The sequence below is a fragment of the Marmota monax genome, unplaced genomic scaffold (assembly GCF_021218885.2).
Source record: "Marmota monax isolate L192 unplaced genomic scaffold, Marmota_monax_Labrador192_F-V1.1 WCK01_AAM20220418_F8-fsc00099, whole genome shotgun sequence".
Lineage (NCBI taxonomy): Eukaryota > Metazoa > Chordata > Mammalia > Rodentia > Sciuridae > Marmota > Marmota monax.
In genome coordinates, this window is record NW_026692126.1 from 6,796,017 (window position 1) to 6,818,812 (window position 22,796).

Sequence of the window (22,796 nt, forward strand, 5' to 3'; positions counted from 1 at the left end):
TGGAAATAGTGATGTTTCCTTCTATCTTGTTTGTGTGCCAGATAACTCCTAAAACCAAAATTTGCAAGATACAAAGACCTGGACATCTCACACTCTGGAGCTCTTACGTGGATGGAAGGTCCCATTTCCTACTTCCCAACAATTCTAGAATAAAACAAGGCATCTATCCCATATCAAGCCCCTGCTTAAAAATTTTACTTCATTTTTATTTACTCTCTTTCCTAACTCCAAGCCTAAGAAAGACATCCAGTAAAATAATTATTAGAATTTATTTAATCAATGTAATAGGAAGAAATATAATACCATTAAGAATGATGATAAATTCAAATGAACAAATAATGAAAACAAAATTTGATATACGTGGAACACTTTATGATTTCTTCAATACCTTCCTCCACATTATTGTATTTATGCTCCCCACAATTGTCTGAGGTGTTCAAGGCAGATGTTCCTAGTTCATTTTCACAGAAGAAATGGAGGTTTAGGAAGAACAAAGTCTAAATACCAAAGCTAATTTATAATGTGACCCTAAACTATGTTTTAAAAAATCTAAAGCGATATTGTTTTTTATTGGACAACTTAGTGCACTCTTCTTTACTGTTGCCACCAGTACATATACTGTAAACAATGTGTAAATCATACAAATCAATTGAAGGGGGGAAAATCTACTTTAACCAAAATAGAGTAAGACTGAAGTCTTTAATAGGCACAAGGCTTCTTGATGGAAAAATCCTTTTCTAACCAAAGGATCCTGATGCATTAAGCAGCTCTGCCTTTTCTCATACATGAATACCCTCCACTCCACGCAGGGTTTATTAAGTCATGCCATCATGTTTTTACATGTAAAGAATAAACATTACACCCAGATTAAAGAGCTTTGGCAATAAAGTTCCCAATTAACTTAATGTCTGAATAAATGTTTTAAAAAATTTAATCAAAAGGCTGTTAGATATGGTGTTAGATATGAATTCCAGTTTGGCTATATGATCTTGAACAAGATACATTTACTTTCTGTGTCTTAACTTCCTCATCTACAAAATGGGGTGAATAAGAGTGTTTTTTTGTATTGTAGGGTTTTTTAACCAATGAAGTAAGTGAAGGCATATACAATGCTCATATCATCATTTGGATATAAGTTCTCAGAGAGTGTCGGCCATTACTAAAAAATAATAAACAAAAGAATTAACCCTCTACTGACAACATTTGAATAGTTCTGTGATCATTGAAAGAGACAATCTAAAATGCGTGGTCTAGGTAGTACCCCTCAATTGCACAATTTTACATAATGAGAGATTTATATGGATAGCATGTTAGTGTAGAATCTCACTGGATTGTAAGTTCCGTCATGCAAGGGAAAATGACTGTTTTATTCATCAATGTATGTCTAAAACACAGCTTAGTGGTTGGCTTGTATTTGGCATTGTTTGATTAGGTTTTTAAATGAATTAATCAATAATGACCATCCTTAAGTAATAAACACATTTAATCTGATCCAAACTCCAAAATGCTCTTCTTGTGTATACTTCTGGATATAGGTAGACAGTGCTAATCTTGGGTATCTGCTACCATTGATGTACCCTACATTTAGAAACTTGATTGGATTCTATTGTACTTATATGTTACTGTACTTGGATTACTTCTATATAGCTCTTGTTAATTAAAAAAATTAAGCTCTGTGAAAATAGTAAATGCACTATAAACTAAAATTTCTGACAATGCCTTCACAGTGCTAAGGGTACATGATTTAAAATGTTTGATGAATATAACAGAGTTGAACTGAACCAATCTCTTACTTAATCATTCTTAATACAGAGAACTGACAAAGGTATGACAGGTAAAGCTAAATCCTAAAGGAGTGTTCTAGTGCAAGTTAAATTTTACTGACTTTATGAATAAGTTAAACTTTTATATTAGAAGATATTTTCTTAAATTTGATTTTCCCAGTATTTAAAAATAATTAATCAACCAGTATTTAATTAAGAGGAATATTGGACAACTTGTGATGTGAAGTACAACCAAGCAAAATACTATTATTTTTCTCTCACTAATAGGGGAAAGATGTGCCTTGCTTCTGGATAATATCTCCAGGAGACTGCATGATTTTTCTGCTCACTCTTAGATAAAGAGTCATGATCATTTAAAAAAAAAAAACAAAAACAAATGGCAATTAAGATGGCCAGTCACATATAATTATAAAAGTCTCAATGCAATTCACAATAACCTAAATCTCTTTTTCTGATAGGCCGAAATTAGGCTGTCTTAAAGGAAGACCTGAAAAATTTCTTCCCTCTGTTTCTGTTCCTTTACTGTCTCTATCTCCAAACTTCTAAGTGTTCTGACCCTTAGAGGACTAGAGTTTGTGGGAGGGAAGAGGATACAGGGAGTAGAGTTTGCTGAAGGGGAAGACTAGAGTTTGTTGAAGGGGAAGAGGATACAGGGAGTTTTCACCTGACAAGAGCTAATGTAGCATGATTCATGTCCACTGAGCCTAGAAGGTCCTTAAAGTTTGTATTTGCTCTAGGGTCATTTCTGAGTTCCTTAGACCCTCTTTTGCTCTGTTCCTGTAGGGACCTGTGAGGAAGGGAGGCCTGGCCTTTCCTATGGCTAGCTGTTCTCACAGTTCCCTTCTCCCTCCACCCCCTATGTATTGGTTTACAGACACTGACTCCTTTTTCACCAACTCTCTCTGTCCATGTGGGCTCCCTCACCTTCTGACAGAGGCCTGTTGGGAAGGTTCCCTTTTACCTGATCCATTCACTGATATTCCTATCATGGGTTGCCCATCTGGACCTCGGGATTCCTGTACCTTTGACCTGCAGTTGAGGGGAATGGACATTCAATTTCTAGCACAGCACAGCAGGAATTCTCTCTCCCTCTCTTTCCTGCCTCCTCAGATTACCAGTCACCCCCATTAGTATTTAGATTCCTTAACCAGGTAGAGTCTTGTCTAAACTGATGATTTCTTTCCCCACCCCATGTTTAGGCAATACTGAAATTGTTCTTGACGCAGACTTATTTTGCTTGGGGTTGGAATGTAGCTTCTAACTCTAAATTTGAGGGGTGCTATGTAATTCAAAACATAGTCTCTTGAAAGAAATCTCTCTGTAGACCCACTGTTTATAACTACCTCTGAAGAATCTTTACATGATCTTGAATGAGAGTAAACATTTCAAATTCCTGAAATCTATTATCTTCATTTATTGTGATTTTCTATTTTTTGATGTCTATAACTCACTTTAGTACCCTTAGTTGACCCTTCAATTTACCATCTCTCAAATTTACAAAATACCTGGTTTGTGTCCTATTCACAGAGGATTGTGGGAGAAGAAAAATAGAAGAGTATCGACTTCAATATGTTTCAATATGCTCATGACATCATGGAAGGACAAAATGTATATTTATGAAAATACCTTGTAGACAGTACGCTCACAGTTGGTGTGGATAATATGTGAAGATCAAACTCTGGCAACCTTAGAGAAGGTTTCACAAAGTTTCAAGTATGGGTCAGATTGACAAAAGAGTCATCATATACAAAGAAGTGACTAAACAAAACAGTCTTCAATGGAAGAAAATTTCAAGGCATTTTGAGATTGACAATGAGTTGGGCAATCTGGTTGGCAAGAAGGATGTATGAAGGAAAATCAAGTCGGAAAGATTCAATGCAGCCAGATTGGAAGTCTGGGAACTGAGAAAGTTTTTATTTTTATTTTTATTTATTTACTCATTTATTTATTTTCTGGCCATGGGAAACAATAAAGTAATTGTTGGATAGAAGACCAATGTGGTTTCTCATAAAGATCACTCCCACTGGAATATGTAACAGAATGAATGAAGAAAAACTAGAGACAGAAAGACACTCCAGGCAGCTATTAAAATTGTTTACACAGAGGACTATTAGAGCCTGAAATAGGATGCTTATTTCCTCACAATTTACAGCTCTCTTTCATTTATACTTCACCAGCAAATATGATGGTAGGTCTTTCTTTATTGTTTACTACTAGATTTTTTTTCCTGTAATTCTTCCACTTGATCTTCCATAAAACAACTACCAAATCTATCTATCTATCTATCTATATGGAGAGAGAGAGAGAGAGAGAGAGAGAGAGAGAGAGAGAGAGAGAGAGAGAGAGAAGCTAGTTTTAAATTCTGCCATCATTCCAAATAAATAAACAAGCAAAACAATAAAAAAGAAGAAAGAAAGCCTATATTAGGGTCAAATGTCTCAAGAACAATAAACAGAATTTGAAAAGTGTGATGATAACAGTGATTTATGTTCTTGCTTTAAAAAAATCAATTCTATTGACATCTTCAAAGTAAAATAAAGTCCAACATATTTATTTAAGGAACCCAGTAAACTAAAAGTAGGAAAACAGATTGAAAATCCTTTCATTGGTTATTTGACTGTCTGAACAAAGAGAAGCTCTATTGTTAACAAAAACAAAAGAATTAGGCATTATTTATGGGATTATAGGTGCCATTTGGTCTTCTTAATTGGATATTTTAGTTGACTATGAATTTGTTGTTTATTTCCAAGTATTTATAGTGTGAGGCATGTTACTTGGAGCTTACTATCATTTTGTTTATATGAAGTTAATTTAATTAACTAGAAACTGTCACTTTATTTTATTTTACTAAAATTCTTTTAGTTCTGATTCTGATAATACTTTTCTTAAAAAATGATACAGAAAATCTCTACTACCTGGTATATCACATACACTAATCAGAATAAATTGTATTAATGGATAAAAACATAGACTTTATGTATAATATAAACATCACTGGCTATAAAAATGACTTTTGAAGTTATAATCAATGATATTTGGTAAGTTATTTCTACAAGGCATAAAAAACAAACAAGTTTCTTCTTGATCTGTTTCATTTGACCAAAGTATTTTCTTCATTTTAATAAATAAATTCAAGAATAAATTAAATATAAAAACTAAGAGCTCAATGCACCGTAATATCTACTTTCCCTTACTCAACTGTTCTACTTTTCACATGATAGTAGTACCATTATAATAAACCATAGTTGCCAAATAAGCATCTTAATGATGGCACCAATTATATATAAAAATAAGAAAGGAACAGATTACCTATGAGCATCACCATTAAAATGCGAAAACCATGTGTCCTGGCTCCAAACATGTCTCTGAAAAAAGGAGGAAAACCCAACTTCACACCTACAAGGTGGACAGAGCAAGTTTCTGATGATTTTGTACCATTTCCAAAAGTGTTCTTGTTCTTCAATGCCTCTCTCTTCCCCTTTGGTGGCAAGTGTGAAGACTCAGTTTTGACTCATCACTCCCAAGCAGGATCAGCAGGGCTTAGTGTAAGACTTATTTGTGCCAATTACAGACACACTTGTTATTTTTAGATCCAATCTGTGCTTAATATGTGGTGCCTCCCCTTTACGAGTCACACTAGTGAATGTTAATCTGATCACAACACTGAAGGAAACTATTATTATGAAAAAACTGTATTTTGAGGAATCTAAACACAGACTGCTATTTTGAGCAACTTCTATGATGGAAAATTAGGGCTAGATTTTGCTTTTCTTCACAACAATAGAAATGCTGGGGGTTTTTTTTGCTTTTTTTTCTGTTTTGCTTTTGATTAGTGGTTAAGAAATTCATGGTAACTTCAAATCTATTGATCTATGCAGGAAATGGAGAGAAGAAAAACTTATGGAAAAAGAGCAGGGGCTTTCATCAACTCAGACTGTGGCAAGAGTTAGAGTTGGTTCTCTGCAAGTTTCACATCTGCATATTTAATCAAAAACATTTAACAAATTGTGCATGTACTTAACATGTACAGACTATATTCTTGTCATTATTCCCTAGGCAATATGGGTTACCACTATTTAGATAGCATTTCCATGGTATTAGGTATAATGAGTAATCTAGAAATGACTTAAAGTATACAGGAGGATATATGTAGGTTATAGGCAAATACTACATCATTTTACATGACCTGAGCATCCATGGAGTGTGGTATACCCAGAAGTCCTGAAACTGAGCTCTCATGGATATAAAGGGGTGGCTGTACTTATGTGGTGCCTGACTTAAATTTCACCCTCTATGAAAGAATAACTATACTCCTCTGAAATCTGGTGCCATTTCATTCTTTAAAATGGAGTAATTTGCATATATGTAGTGTTTGAGAAATACTTAGAGTAATTGGTGCTTGAATTTTTATTTGATTACTTATTTATTTACATTTTCTGAGAGGGGAGACCTGAAGACTTATGGAAATTTTATTTAGTCAGTGCCAAGTGAGAAGTTATACCCAGAATGATGGAGTGGCCTCCAATTCTTACCACTAAAGCAATTACTTTAGGTTGAGATTTTGTCTCTTGAAATCCTTAGAAAATATAAATATGTTACCTGAGAGGGATAATAATTTTACCCTGAAGGTAGTCATTTATGTTGTATTTCTACTGTAACATCCATGCTAAAAGATAATCCTTTCTAAATTTACCCTGAGGTAGCTTTTGAGTTTAAAATTGTCCCTGTGACTGAAGTCAGGTAAGTTGTGATGGAAACCGGGTGATAGGGCATGAAAGCTGAACAGCATGGTGACAAATAGAAAAAGAAAGAAACTCAGGGTGTTAGCACAATATGTACATATACGAAAACCTTAATAAACTACATGAATATATGTAAATTAGTCTATATATCTGATTACAATGATTTACAAAAGGAGAAGAGAAAAATGGGGATGGGAGCAAAATAACAGAATAGAATAAGAATAACAGAATATGGGCCTGGGGCTGCAGCTCAGTGGTAGAGTGCTTTCCTTGCATGCATGAGGCACTGGGTTCAATCCTCAGCACCACATAAAAATAAATTAATAAAATAAAGATATTGTGTTCATCTACAACTAAAATACACACACACACACACACACACCCCACATATAAAGAATAACAGAACAGGATAAATATTGTGCAGGCAAATCAAGTTTCTTGTGTTGGCTAAAGGAGACAGTTTTTCATGAATTGAGGAGAAAAGTTGACTCTCTTTCTCCAACAGAGGTTTCACATATTTATTACTGAACCAATCAGCTAGAAACAAAGAAATTATTAAAATGGTAGTGACCTTAACATAGCATAAAAATATGAGCCATATAGTATGTAATTCCCTATAAATCAAGCTTGGTTCTCCAATCTCTCCTCTTGGACCTGATTGTATTACCTGGGTTTATTGTAACTCATTTTATCATGGGTTTTCATCTAAATCTTTTGAGGAATGGGATGATTTCACTTTTGTTTCTTAGAATGGAATTTCTTGATCATGAATGTCTTGTGAGAAGATCTGATAAGGAATGGAGTCAAGTGCATACACCATTTTGGTGGAGAGGGGAAGAGAATGGCTATCATTTTCTATCTGAGATTAAGCAAATATGAAACTGGATAAAGGAGACATAGTTTATCACATGGAGACATATGGGTTTCAATTGACAATAAACATAACAACCAAGGGAAATATTTATTAACATTATTCTGTAGTTTATGGTTTACTTATATTGTCTTCTTTATTTTTTAGTTTTTCAGTACTGGGGTTTGAACCCAGAGGTGCTCTACCACTGAGCTACCTCCCCAACCCTTTTTAAAATTTAATTTTTAGATGGTCTCACTAGTTACCCAGGCTGATCTTCAACTTGTGATCCTCCTTCCCCAGCCTCCCGAGTAGCCAGGATTAGAGGCATGCACCGGTGTACATGGCTCACTTACTTTTATGTATATTGTCTCAACCTATCATTGGAATACAGAGCCATAGTAATGTAATGTGATTTCCAAAACTTTTTTGTGGTAATGGGGCTGTCATGGAGAATGATAATATCTATGAAAAAGGAAACTTCAGTCTCTCACTTTATATCTTATGTGCAAATATTTTTATTTTAATAGGAAGAGATAAAAATACAGATGCTGGTAAAAAGAATCTAAAAAAATAGTTTACTTTAAATCATGTCAAAGAGAAATTGAAGGAAATGGGATATTGAACCTGAAGAAAAGCAAATACTCCTGCACATCAGAAGGGTCTTAATATGGCTGAACATCCATCCCATCAAATTTTGTGGTTAGTTTGGTTCCATCTGTAAAAACTGGTACTAATAGTAAGATGCCATACGATATCATATGTATGCCTACCATAAATATGGTGGGCTGACCAAATAATAAATCAGATGTCTTGGGAGATAGCCTTTTTCCTGACATTGAAAATGAATAAATTCAGAAAGGAATACCTTAGCATGGGTGTTACAGTAGAAATTTAAGAAAGGGTAAGTTATGGCATTCAATAGCTTCTACTGATTTTTCCAATCCTGAGATGCTCTCATAATTTTTAAGTAAGTATTATACATAAATGCATAATTTATCAATAGATAACAGTAGAAAACTTTGTTAAGTGGAGAACTTACTGAATATAAAAAGTTCCTCCAACTCAATAATCGTATAATAATTTTTAAAATCTATAAAAAGCTAATTTGCTTAGAAGGCTATTATGAGGATTTAAATGAGGCAATTGCTCAAAGCATGTGGTTCCAGGTCATCCCAAGTGCTCATAAACACTGCTTGTCTTTGCCATAATTCCCTACCTCCATGAAGATAGCTAGGTTTCATAGTGTCCACAATGTACTCTGTGTTGATTATAGTTACATTTCACTTTTCCAGAGGTCATTCACCATAAGTGACCTCATCTATCTGGACATACTCAAGAACCAAGATATGTGTTAAAAAAACCCTATGTTGAAAAATAAGGATTGGAAATTTGACTATTGCCTCTGGTTCTTGTTTGTCATTTATTGGTATTCTAGATACAACTAAAATAAGCTTGATTATCAAATATTTCAACTTTCAGTGCAAAGAGCAAACAAAGGAAAAGGGAAAACTTTCATGTATCTTTCAGCTACAAGAAATGATAGCTGAGAGGTAAACAGTGAATATGAGTGGAGGATGCTAGTACTTATTGAGACCCAAATCTGAACCAGGCAGTGGAATAAGAGTTTTATTTATGTGACCACTGAGTAATTTCAATAAATGATGAAGAGTGCACTACCAGTGTCATTTCATAGGTGATGAAACTGAGCAAGGTTGTGGCTGGTACCCAGACTGACTCTTAAGATAAGACTTTTTTTTTTCTCTACAGTGTGGTGCCTCCAAGTAAAATAATATGATAAGCTGGCCTAAAATAATATAAAATATATAGTCATTGCTGGGAGAAGAGGTGCTTGCCTATAATTGCAGCAACTTGGGAGGCTGAGGGAGGGCTACTTGGAGACCAATGTCAGCAACAGCCAGACTCTACCTCAAAATAAAAACTTAAAAGAGAGACAGACAGACAGACACAGGGGACTGAAGATGTAGGGCAGTGGTAGAAGATCCCAGGGTTTAATCACCAGTAAAGTAAAAAAAAAGAGAGAGAGAGAGAGAAATATCAATATTGAGACATTATAAAATAATAATCAAAAGTATGACTCATCAATAATTTTTAGCCAGAAATGTAATATATATACACACACACACACACACACTCTATATGTGTGTGTGTATATATTAATAGTTTAATGTGAAATAGTTAAGGGAAAACAAATTTTTCATAAAATTATAAAAATGTGTTCTGTCAAATGTCTTTTATATGCACTACCCCCAAACTTAATGATACCAGGAAAACATGAAAACTGGTGATTCGTTTTGTATAAAAAGATTTTGTTTTGTGTATAAAATAAAGAATGGGTTGTTTCTTCAGTGCCCACTTTTTCACTCTATTATAATACTACTTTGAAAATATGATAGAGACACACTCTCTAGGTTTGGTATTTGTTCATAAGCAAATCCTAGCTCGGATAAAATAAACACTGAAACTAGAGAAAAATTTCACCCAGTCTATTATGTGAAAAATATTCTGACATCCTCATATGAAAGACAAAATAGCAAAATGCTTTGCATTCAGTTCTACATTTCCCTTGATTTTAAACTTCAAAAGTCATCCTGAAGCTCAGTGGGTATAGGTAAGTGATTTTTAGTTAGTTTATGGACTAACACATAGAAAGCACAGCATTGCACATGCTCACTCTTGTTGACGTTGCTTTGAAAAGTAATTTCAGAGAAACTCAACCGAGTTCAACCAGAACCATCCTAATTGGCTTTGATCAGTAAATCATCAGAAAGGGCTCTGCTCTTGCTTAGTCCTTTTTTCCTTCTTCTTGTCAAAAGTGAATGATTAAACACTCAAGTTATGGTGAATTACAAAAACCTGCTTTGTATTGGGTTGGATGTGTTGCTATTCCAAGTAATGTTTGCTTTCTCTCTGCCTTAGTAAGAATCGGCTTTACATTCTTAAGTGGTGCTGTTTGTCATTTCTCACAAATTTATTAATATTTTCGTCTGCACAGCTACAAAAATAATGTCAAAGGCCAAGTAAATTACTGGTCTGGTAAAGGCCTGCCTGACATTCAAGGCCCTCCACAATCTGGCTTTTATTTATCCCTCAGTATTACTTTCCACTGCCCACTACATAAGCGGCCTGTATTAAAACATATTTTACTAGAATAAAAATTAAAACATATTCAAAGCTTTCCCTCTCACTTTTCACTTATTGAAAATTCCAACTTTGTTCAAGGTCAGCTCATGTTGTACTTACCTTCACTAAAATGCCTCCCCTTGGTAACTAATTCTCACTCCTGTTTGTCCTGAATGTCTGGGTCCCATCATGAACCTAGCAAAGATGACACTGCATTGCTGTTTATCGTTTAATATTTGTGATTTGTTTTCTTTAACTTCATGGGAAGAATTATAAGTGTGAACGCCTCTTTCGGTCTTTAGTTTCTATCTATGTATTAATAATGAGTACTGTATATTAAATGGAATATTTCATACTGTCTGTATATTCTACTATAATATAGTACTATAAAATAATACAGTATGACAGGTATATTTTGGAGTAAATTTGTACAGTATTATCAGCAATTTCCAAAATTAAAACAAACATGCGTTTGATCTTATCTCATGTATAAAAGAGCCTAATGCATTGAAAGGTAATCTAGTCTTTATTTAATGCAAGGATTATGAATCTGGCATTCACAGATATCTAAAGTACCCATGAATGGATATTAAAAATCCATATATTATTTTAAAGTATCAGCAATTGTTTGTGATTGTGATTACATTTTCCTGGGGAGATAATTTATAACAGTGACTCTTTAAAATGTACTATAATAATTGCTTGGTTGTGGTGTGTACTTGAAAAGCAGATTCTTAGGACATGTTCCTAGAACTTTGTACTCTGTAAATGTGGATTGGGCCCAGGTTACACATTTTTATAAGTATTATGTAGTATAAAATTGACATGTAGTATACATGTAGTAAAAAATTTCAGCAAATTTACAAAGAGACACTTGATCCAAAAAAGTCCATGAAGCTCTGATGGATGAAAAGAAGCTGAGATATACAGAATTCATATACCCAGTTAAATGTGTCAATTCAGGGAATCAGTCTTGGGTTGATATTTGAGTTCTTCCTTAGCCAGTGACAATGGTCCATAGAACAATCAAATTATTTGATACAGTTTTCTTGATTAAAAGCAAACAAACAAATAGAAAACTAAAATTATTTCTTTAAATTTACTATTTGGTCAAAACCTCAAGATTCTAACTTACTGTGGGTCAACACCATATGTTGTCTATTAACTGAGTAAATGTCATTATGCCCTTCGTAAAATAAATAGAATTTATTAAAAATACAATAGGGAATATTTCTCTGCATTTTTACTTCATTTTCCATTTCATCCTTAGTATGCTGGAAAGATTAAAATTTTGGCATATTGTGTTACAGATTGACTTATATTCTTCTTTAATGATTTTCCATATATTAACTGACAAATTTATTTAATAGATATGGAAGGGGAAGAAGGTTTTTCTAGGTCAAATGTTCTAGTAATGACTCCAGTTAAATGTGTGATCCTACAGTAGTCATTTAGTTTCTCTGAGCTTTAGCTTTGTCAATACCAAAGAGCGAGCATCTTGGTACTATCCACCTGTAGGTGGTGTTGTGAGAACTGAATAAAGAAATTCATTTACAAATGTTTTGGGAAAAAAATAAATAGCTACAAGACTAGAGAGCAATGATATTTCTCTTAATGTTTTGAACTTGACATTTGTTAAAAAGATAACAATCTCTCTAATTTTAAAATTAAATTAATGAAAGAACCATTTGAAATGTGAATTTATGTTAAAATGTCTGTTTTATAAATATTAATTCTAAAAGCTATTTAGTTAAAATATGCAGAATATTGAATGCATTATTAACAATAGCTACTGCTACTAAGTAGGTTTTGTGTATAGGTCACTCTACTGAATATTTTGCAGCATGATTTATTTCTCACAGTGAGATAGATATTAAGTTGAATAAATTAGATCTTATAGAGCTTATATAACTCCAGAGAATGAGAAACTGCAGAATCAGAATTTAAATTCAGATCTGACAGTTTCCAAAGACCATTTTGTTATACTCACATCTGTCAAAACTTTCCCTACATGTCAAAAATGGCAACTTGTAGGGAGTAACAAGGAAAAAGTAAAGACAGAGAGCTTTATATAATGCAACCCAGAAGATATATAGGAGATACAGCCGAAGAGAGAAAACCCCTGGCTGGAATCCCTTGTGTTCCCTTGTCCAAAGCATCTATGAAATAGATGTGATTCCACTTTATTTTATTACTACAAGTGATTATTAACTACTAAAAACTGAACAGGCATTGTCTTCCAGCTATAGATCTGAGGCTAGGTTTTGACTATTCCCTAGCATAGTTAGTGAACATGAATTTGAAGTTTTGTTTAAATCATTTTGAAAAATAAAGATCATAAAATACGATAACTGTCCAGAGTTATTCTCCAAAATTAAATTTTGAATTGTAAAAATAATAGTTATATGGCAATGATCTGTTCCCAGATTCATGATTATGTTAACAAAGGTCAAGCTATAGTAGAGAGTTTGGGGTTTTATAAAAACATGCTCAGTTCCTTATCCTACAGATAGAGTACCCAAAGCAATATGACTTCATTTTAACCTTGATAATTAGGGGAACATAGGTTAAAAGATTTGTTAAAACTAGTATTTGGAAGTGATTTAATGAAAGCCAAACATGAAAAGTTCCATGAAGACAGAAAAGATAAAAATCCACAAACTAATATGCCAAATAAAAACTCCATATAGCAAAAAATAAAAATCAACAAAATGGAAAATGAAGATGTAAGCCAGACAAAACAATTGTTATAAAAATAAATATAAGTGGTTAAACTTACCAGCAGAAGGCAAAGATTCAAAAACTGTGTTACAAATAAAAGGTTTAAATATATTATGAGGCAGCAATTTTTGAGGCAAAAACAATAATGCAGGAAGGAAAATACTCAATGCAGACAAAGTAGGATATAAAGTAAAAAGTATGAAGCTGGAATAAGGAAGGTATTACACTGATAAAATCTACAGAATCTACAAAATAAATATACAATTTGGCTTATTGACAATTAGGTAAACTAGAACTTTAGGAAAATGACCTAAAAATTTCTTTCTGAAATAGTACATCTTAAGTTAGATTAAAATATAGAACACACCTTTCAGAATGTAGTACAAGTTAGCATTGCCTTGGGAGCATCCTTTGAGCCCTCATGGTGTAGACTAGAGCTTCATTTTATGCAACTAAGTGTACCAGAGAAGGTTGGCTTTGCAGTACAAGAGAGAAAAACAATCAATTCTATGATTTTGCCCTTATTTACAGTTGTGCTCTCTTTTTTTGCATGATAAATGTATAAATCCCCCAAAGGCATGAGGTGATGATAGGTATTCGTCTTGGGGGAGGTCAATTAAAAAGTAAATTTCCCTGAGGATTCCTAATTACTAATATGAATTTTCATGTTGATCATGAATTTAGGCTACCATATAACAAGTCAAAAATTTAGAGTGGATCTCAGGCAACTAGCAAAGAAAGGCAAACCTTCTCCGGAGGAAAATAATTTAAGCCCAGCCATCAAATAATTCCCAAGATAAAATTCCAAGGAATATGAGATCATCATAAAAATTAACAAAAAATGAGGAAGCAAAGAATTATGAATATATATATATATATATATATATATATATATATCAGAAACAACAAAGATTACATATAGTTGAATATTCATATGTTATTTAGTTAAAATACATGAAAATAAAAAAGATCGAACATTAAGGGAATGCAATATTTTAACTGTAACTCTGCCAATACTTTATCTTGAAGCATCTTGCCACTTTTGTCTTCAGTGAAATATTTGTCCCCAAGAAAGGCAGGATGTGTGGAAAAACATGAGGTGCACTGTATGATCTCAATCACACAGAATATGATGATTTGTATGTACACACTAAGTACACACAAGACCTAGAAGCACATGTCCAACAAGCTCCTCATGATTGTGGATGATTTCTTTCTTTGCTTTCTACATTTTTTGTTTTCTCTAATGCACATGTTATCTTTAAAAAAAAGTTATTTTAAAAAGGAAAGAACTATAGGATGAAGAAGCAAAGTATTTTAGAAAGGTAAGAACTACTAGGAACTTCTAGAAATAAAAAATATAATTATTGGAATAAGAAATCCATTGAGAATTAAATAATGAATTAGATACCAACAATAAGGGAATTACTGAATAAGAAGATAGATCTGAAGGAATTTCCAGGATTCAGCTGAAAGAGATCAGGAAGTAAAAGGGAGCAAATAAGAGTCATGGAAGATATAATAGTAAGGATCAACATCCTTCTAATTGAAGTTGCAGGAGAAGATAAAGAAAATAAGGAAAAAGCAATGTTAGAAGTTGGAACACTTGAGAATCCCCCCAAATTAATGAAAACAACAAGACTTAGATTTAGAAGGCGCAACAAATACTAAATTAGATGAAAGACACAATGGACACCATCTTTCAGGAGGCAAATTTAAACATTAAAATATGTAGATAAAATATAGAATTTTTCTTAGCTAGAAAAAAACTTTCAAATAAACAATTAAGAAATGAACAAATCCATACAACTGGCATTTTGGAAGCTAGGAAAAATAAGAGAATTTGACCACGTAGATTTATTTAATAAAAGGAATAAAACAGTATACATATATTGTATATTAAATAGTAGCATATATAATTTTAATATTGGCATATGTAAATTTGATTAGCACAATGGGAAACCAATGCATATCCATATTGAATAATAAGTACTAGAAATAAAATGAATTCTTAATTTTATAGATATTTTGATAGCATGAGTATAATTCTGAATGCAAAGAAAATATAAATACAGTTTTAAACCTTAGAGATAGTTATCTGAAAAAAGTGGAAAGAATTGTATAAAATAATAATAACTCTTTAAACAAAAACTCAAAAATGCCTTCACTAGAAGATAAGTAATAGTCTCTTACATATCTACTATCTCAAAAAATGAATAGCAAAATAATATGTAAAAACATTTACTATGACTACAGCTAATTTTAAAAACAAATCATAAGATTTAATGAAAACATTGTTCAAATTTTTAATTTTTATATCTGAAAAATGAAAGATTAGCTGAAATGAAAAATAAAAACAATGAGTAACAAATGATAAAGTAAAATTAATAGTGGGATTAAAAGATTCAAGAACTATTAGAACTGTTAGAGGGAAAACATAAACAAACAGTTGAAAATTTTATTCAGGAATCATTTTAAAATTAAGCTCAACTGAAAATTTACTATAAAAACAGATACAAAGAAGATTAAAATATACCTAAAAATACTATTTGTAACTTATAGTAGTCTATTTGAAAATCAGAAAATAATGTATAATTTGAGGGGAAGGAAAAAAATCAAGTAGCCAGTTTGATTGTTTTTATATAACATATGACAGGTAGGAGAAATATTGCAAATGGTTCTTAACAAAAAAACTTCCAGGATATAAATTAATAATGATCCTCATGCTAGAGTATCTCTTCCAGAAAAAGAAAATTTAATGCACTATGATAAAGCTAGTATAAATTCAGCATCTAAATTTAAAATTACACAAAAGAGAGGATTACATACTAACCTTACTTATGTATATTGCTGCTATAGTAGTAATAAGATAATAACAAATTAGATTTTGGAAGTCACATTTAAAAAAACAAAAACCTCAGAAATACTACCTCTGAAACCTATGCTCAAGGTTACCATTAACATGGTAAGTAACATTGATTGTCTACATCTTTGAATAAGATAGGATAAGAAAGGCACTTTATCTGTGTTCTCCCTTCTAAAAGCACATTTTCCAGTTGCATCATGAGAAAAATACCAGGAAAATCTCAGATGAGGGACATTTTATTTTACGTATCTGACCAGTACTCCTCAAAACTATCCGAGTCACTCAAACAAGCAAAATCTGAGAAACTGTTACAGCCTAAATGAGCCTAAGGAGACATAACAACTAATTGTAATGAAATCCTGGAGAAGAAAAAAACAATTAGGAAGAAACTCATAGAATCTAAATAAAGGTTGACTTTAGTTAATGATGCATTAACATTGATTTGTTAATTGGGAAAAAATGTACTATAGTAAATGTAAATGTCAATAATAAAAATGGTTGAGGAGTATAAAGGAATTCTCAGTACTATCTTTGTAATAATTCTGTAAATCTCTAACACTATTATAAATGTAAAAGTTTATAATTTATTAAATGAAGTGCAATTCAAAATCATGATGAAATACCATTTCACATCCATTAGAAAGACTACTATAAAAACACCAGAAAATAGCAAGCATTGTCAAGGATAAACAGAAATTGGAACTCTGGTTCACTGCTGATGGGAATATAAAATGGTACAGCCACTATGGAATACAGTGTGATGGTTTCTCAAAAAAAAAAATAGAATTATATGAATATATTATGAACATATATTTGCCCTTCTTCCCTTGTTATCTGCATACAATTCCTAAAATCTTGTGATCTCCAAAGGGATAGTGTCTTGTGTGCTAATGAGTTGTCTCATTCCTGGCAACCTTAGGTAGGCTCAGGAAGACGACTGGTCACTGGAAAGACCAAGGCAGCATGAAAGAGTTGAAACTTTTAGATTCTCCAGCCCCCAAACTCTAAGGAGAAGAGAGTTATTTGCAAACAAAGTGTTATTCTTTTAATACAACACTTAAAGTTGAGTCAGTGTACTGAACCCTGTCTGAGCATTAGTTCATTTTACCCTTTCAACAGCCCTGAAAGGCAGGTGTACCTATACTTTAGGAAGCTGAGTCTCAGTAAGGTTAAATTCACAGGTTTGGCAAGTTCTCATTTGAGAACTCATTTGAGAACTCTCTGTCCACTGAATTCAGAAGACCACTTTCTTTTCATTCATCAAACTACCTCATTTAAATTTCATCTCCAATTTACAAAACTAGAGGTTTATCTTCAGCATATACAATCCACTAAAATTATGTTTTTAGAAAATGTTTTAGGGAGTATAAATGCTCATAAAATGTTATATGATAAAAGTAGGATACAAAGCTATATAGAAGCATGATTTTTATTTTAGTATATGTGTTGTGGGAGGGGAAGAGAGAGATATAAGGAAAGAAGAAAAAGAAATCTGAAGAAACATACCAAACTATTTCAAAATGTGAGATTAGGATTGCTTTTTAATTTTCTTCTCATTTTATTTTCTTGTATTTTCCACAATGAGTTTCATTTTGTTTAGAAATATAAACATTATATTTAAAAACAAAATTACAGAAGTTTTTAAGAGCTAAAGTGTGTTTTTTTTTTTTTTAATGGGGTCTGGATGAGTATCTGAAAAATCTTGTACATAAAAGCAAGGAGTGGGTTTTTTGTTTGCAGAGCTTATTTATTCTAGAGAAATGACGTAACATAGACCATATAACTGCAATAGGGATTCAGAAGAGGTTTATTTAGGTGCTTAAACCTCTGCTTTTAAAAAGTATCTTTGTTTATTTCATCATTTTACAAAAAGGTCTTTTGCTTCCTTGGCTCCTATATTTAAAATCTCTGTGCCCTCTTTAATAACACAATGCTCCGAAGGACGCACCACCATCTAGTGGCAACTCAGGTTAACTGCAGAACCCTTGATTGATCATTATCCATTGGATAGAAGCAGCTGTTTGAGCACTTGCTGCATAGCAGGCCTTGTGCTAGCTTTTGGTTTTTATTGACTTCTCACATGTAGTAGGCAGATTTCTATAAGGCTCCCAGGGACCCTCATCTCCTGGCATGCACACCCTTGTGTGAGTTCCCACCCTTGAGTCTATGCGGAACAGTAACTGGCTTCAACCAATAGAATATGGCAAAGGCAAAGCCGTGATATTTCTGGGCTGGCGACACAGAGATCATGACTTGTCTCTTGCCGGGAGACTCTCTCTTGATGACTTCAAACTGCCTTTATTGGAGAAGGCCCCCGCCTTCAAGGAACTGAGCCCCCTCTACCCATCCACCCTCCAGGGTGAAAGCCTGCAACAAGCATAGGAGAGCGCCTCGAAGTGGAGATGTCTTTGCAGGGTCTTCAGAGGAGACCCCATTTTATAGACACCTGAACTCAAAGAGATTAAATAATTTAACCAGGAATACAGACATGTAGATGGAAGTCAGAATTAAAACTCAGATCTATTTGATTTTCTAAACCATGTTTTTACCAGTTGCATAAAACTGGACTCCTCTTTGATCATTTCCTTTGGGCCAGGCAGTGGGATTGCAAAGATGAAAGTTATTAAGAAATTCACAATATTTTGAAGGAAAATGTATTCAAACTGACCAGCCAAGTATTCTAAGTGCTACATCTGTTAGAGTGATTCGAATGTGGCATTATAATGCATAAAAGATACAAATCTAACTACATAGCAGAGGGGATGAAAATGGATATGAGGCAGATCTAAAGATTTCCTTGAGGAGATGACATCTGAATAGGAGTTTTCAAGGGGTGTAAACAATATGTAGAAATGCATGGATACTTGAATGTTTCTTAACTCCAGAAAAAAATAAATACTGATATATATCATATTCTCTCTCTCTCTCTCTCTCTCTCTCTCTCTCTCCCTCTCTCCCCCCCCCCTCTCTCTCTCTCTCTCACACACACACACACACACACACACACACACACACACACCATCATCCCTTGCCCCTCAATTCTTGGCAAATGCCCATCTCTTTACTGTCTCTGAAATTATACCCTTTCCAGGTGTTCTACAAATGGAATTATATATAAAATTCCTCAACTTCTTTCCTGGGATACAGAATGATTTTTTTTTTTGAACTATTTTCTTGGTAAGTTTATCAAGTTCAGTATTTTCCAATCTGAAATCATCACTTTATCCCTAAAACCTGTTCTTTCAAGTCATTTGCTGACTTGCTGAATTACTCCACCATTATTCAAATTGCAAAAATTGACCATAACTTTTGTTATTCATGTAAAAATTCTGTTTCTCTCTCTCTTGCTGTGTTGGAGACATCTCTAAGCTCTGTTGAGAAAGAACTCTAAATGTCTCTTCCACGTCCCACAGTTGGTATCTAAATTGGATCCCCACCGTTCTGCATGTAATCTCTCAACCTAATCTGCCTTCCTTTTGTTTTGCCTTTTTCATATCTATCCTCCAATTGGTACCAAGTAAGTACCCTAAGTGCAAGAGCAATCCCTTGATTAAAATGCTCAACTCTACCTTTAAAATGAATGACTCATAGATAAAACCAAATGAGAAAGTAAGTTAAACGTGAAATTCTAAGATGCATCAAGCTGAGAAAATGTGATTAGGAGAGAGCAGTATTTTGTAAGGCAAGGAGAAAGTATTGAAAGGAAGAAGTTATTGGTGGAGATAAATGCTATGAGAACTCAAGCATAAGAACTGAAGGTGAATTCTGCAATCAGAATGTGACTGTTGACCTTGACAAAGTCAGTTTTAGTACAATGGTAGAGATAGACTCCAAATTATAGCAGGGTAAAGAGTGAGAAAGTGAGATTAGGATGAACATTTCTGAGATGGAAGAGGCACAGGTGCCTTCCTCTTTTTAAAGTCAAGTTTACTGAGAGTAGTTCACACATAAGTCATCTGTCTTAAGTGTACAAATACTACACAGCTGCTAAACTTTGCATAGCTGCTACCACCACAAGCAGAATATGAAATATGTACTTCTCCCTAAAATGTGCTTTCATTCTTCCTACTGTTAACCCAGGGCCTAATCCCAGGTCCTGGCAACTTTTTTCTCTTTTACTGTTTCTAGAATGTAAAAATTCATCTTTGTTGTTGAGTGTGTCAATAATTCAGGTCTTTATACTGTTGAGTAGCATTCTACTTTTAGGATGTTAGACAGTTTATCCATTACCAAATGATGGAAATTTTGGTGTGTTAACAGGTTTTTTAATTGTGACTCAAGAAGTGATAATAACACATTCTGCAGGTCTCAGGTAGATGTGTTTTCATTCTTTTGGGGTAAATATCTAGGGATTAGGAGTGATATTGCTGGATTTTGGTAGGAAGGGTATTTTTAGATTTCAAGAACCTGCCAAACTGTTTTCCATTTTACATCTCGAAAACCAAAGCGTGAGAGTTGCTTCTCTTCCCCATCAAGCATTTGATATTGTCACTTATTACATGGATAACTATAGAGACAGACAAAATTGTAATAGTTTTGTAATGGTATCTCATTATTTTCATGACGTTGAGCATCTCTTTGGGCTAATGTATCATCTTATTTGGTTGATTGAGTCAAATCTATATTTTATAATTTATATTTTATATTTCTGTATTTTAAGACTGATTTGTTTATATTATCGAGTTGTGAGGGGTTTTAAATATGTAAAATAATATGTGTTTGGTAATATTTTCCAAGTCTGTAGTTTGTCATTTTACTTTCTTAACTGTATCTTTCAAAGAATAGATTTTTTTTTAATTTTAGTGAAGTGCAATTTATCAAATTGTCTTTCACAGTTTGCACTTATTGTGTTCAATTTAAGAAATCTTTGCCAACCTCAAGACCAGAGGGATTTTTCTGTTTTATTTTAGGAGTTTACTAGTTTTAAGTTTTACTTTAAATCTAGGCATTTAATACAGTTAGTTTTTGCACATGATATAAAATTTGGGTTGCATTCCATTTCAAATGCTTGTGTATGGTGTGTGCAGTATTCTAGCTCTGTTCATTGAAAAGTCCATCTTTTCTTCACTAATTTTCTTTACACCTTAAATGAACCTACTTAAAATGAACCTACATCTGCATTTACTCTTGTTCCTTTTGTCTATGTCTATACTTTGCCAGCACTACAATATCTTGAAAACCATGCCTCTAAAGTTGATCTGGGAGTCAGGTAATATGAGTCCTTCAATTCTGTTTTGTTTTTGTTTTTGTGTGTTTTTTTTTCATTCAAATTGACTGAGTTTTTTGTTTGATTGATTGTTTGTCTGTTTTTGTACCAGGGATTGAACTCAGGGGCACTCAACCACTGAGCCACATCCTCAGTCCTATTTTGTATTTTATTTAGATACTGGGTCTCACTTAGTTGCTTAGTAGCTCACTTTTGCTTAAGCTGGCTTTGAACTCAAGATCCTCCTGCCTCAGCCTCCCCTGCTGCTGGGATTGCAGGCATGTGCCACGGCTCCCAGCATGACTTTGAGTATTCTATTTCCCCTTGTTTTCTTCACAAATTTCAGAATCAGCTTGTCAATTTCTATAAAATCACTCCTTGTATTTCTATGTGAATTACATTGAAGGTGTAGATGGAATTTGTGAGAATTGTTGCAATGTTGCAACTATTCTATTAAATCAATACCTAATTATTTTATAGGCTCTGAGTGTGTGTGTGTGTGTGTGTGTGTGTGTTGGCTATTTTAAATAATACTTTTAAAAATTTTTTTTAATTGGTCAATATTAGTATGTAAAAACAATTAACTTTGTGTATTTACTTTGTATCTTGTGACCATGTTTTAAACTCATTAGTTTTATTAAACAATCATGCCACCTGTTAACAGAGGGGTTTTAATTATTTTTTTCCAATCTGTATAATTCTTATTCCTTTTTCTTACCACGTTTCATTGACTAGAAACACAAGATAGTGTAGAAGAGAAGTACTGAATGTGGACATCTTTGTGTAATTCTTGATCTCCCGGGGGGGGGGGGGTTGCTTAAGTCCTTCAGCATTATTATGTTAGTTCTAGGATTTATGTAGACGGTAATTATCAGCCTGAGGAAGTTTCCTTGATTTCCTAGTTTGCTGAGAGTTTTTAATCATGCATGGATTTTGAATTTTGTTATCATTTTCAGTACCTATTGAGGTGATTACTTTGAGTTTCTTCCTCATTCTATTATAGTGAATTGCATCAATTAAAATTTTAGAGTTTAAAAAACACTAAATGAATAAACACTCCCAGATTAATTCCATTTGTTCATAATGTATTATCCTTTTCATATATTGTGGATTTATATTATTAATATTCTTGCAGGCTTCTTTTTTCAATGTTCAGGCAAGTCACTTAAGCCCTGAGATCGAACCTTCCTTCTCCCTGTGAGGCTAATAGTAATTAATAACCACATCCCAGGGCTAACATTAAAACTAAATGGTGTAAACAATGCTCCTTGAATTTCAAGTGAGTCAGACTTATTTATTTCTCTAGTTGCCTTAGGAACTAACCCAGGCATAAAACACAGGGATATATTTCAGAGATACACAATCTCATTTCAACCAATATATTCACTCTTCTGGTGTAAAATAGGATTTCTGTGAATGGTTTAGATCCCCTGCTGAATAGAAATGTTGTCTCTGCATCTGGAGAAATAGAGACTAATGTCAT

At 33.3% G+C, this 22,796-nt stretch overlaps 1 protein-coding gene across 1 annotated transcript in view; it reads right to left on the reverse strand.

The window, feature by feature from the left end:
* Nucleotides 1-22,796, reverse strand: part of Crb1 (crumbs cell polarity complex component 1) — a 192,685-nt gene that overhangs the window by 58,184 nt on the left and 111,705 nt on the right. The window lies entirely within an intron of this gene.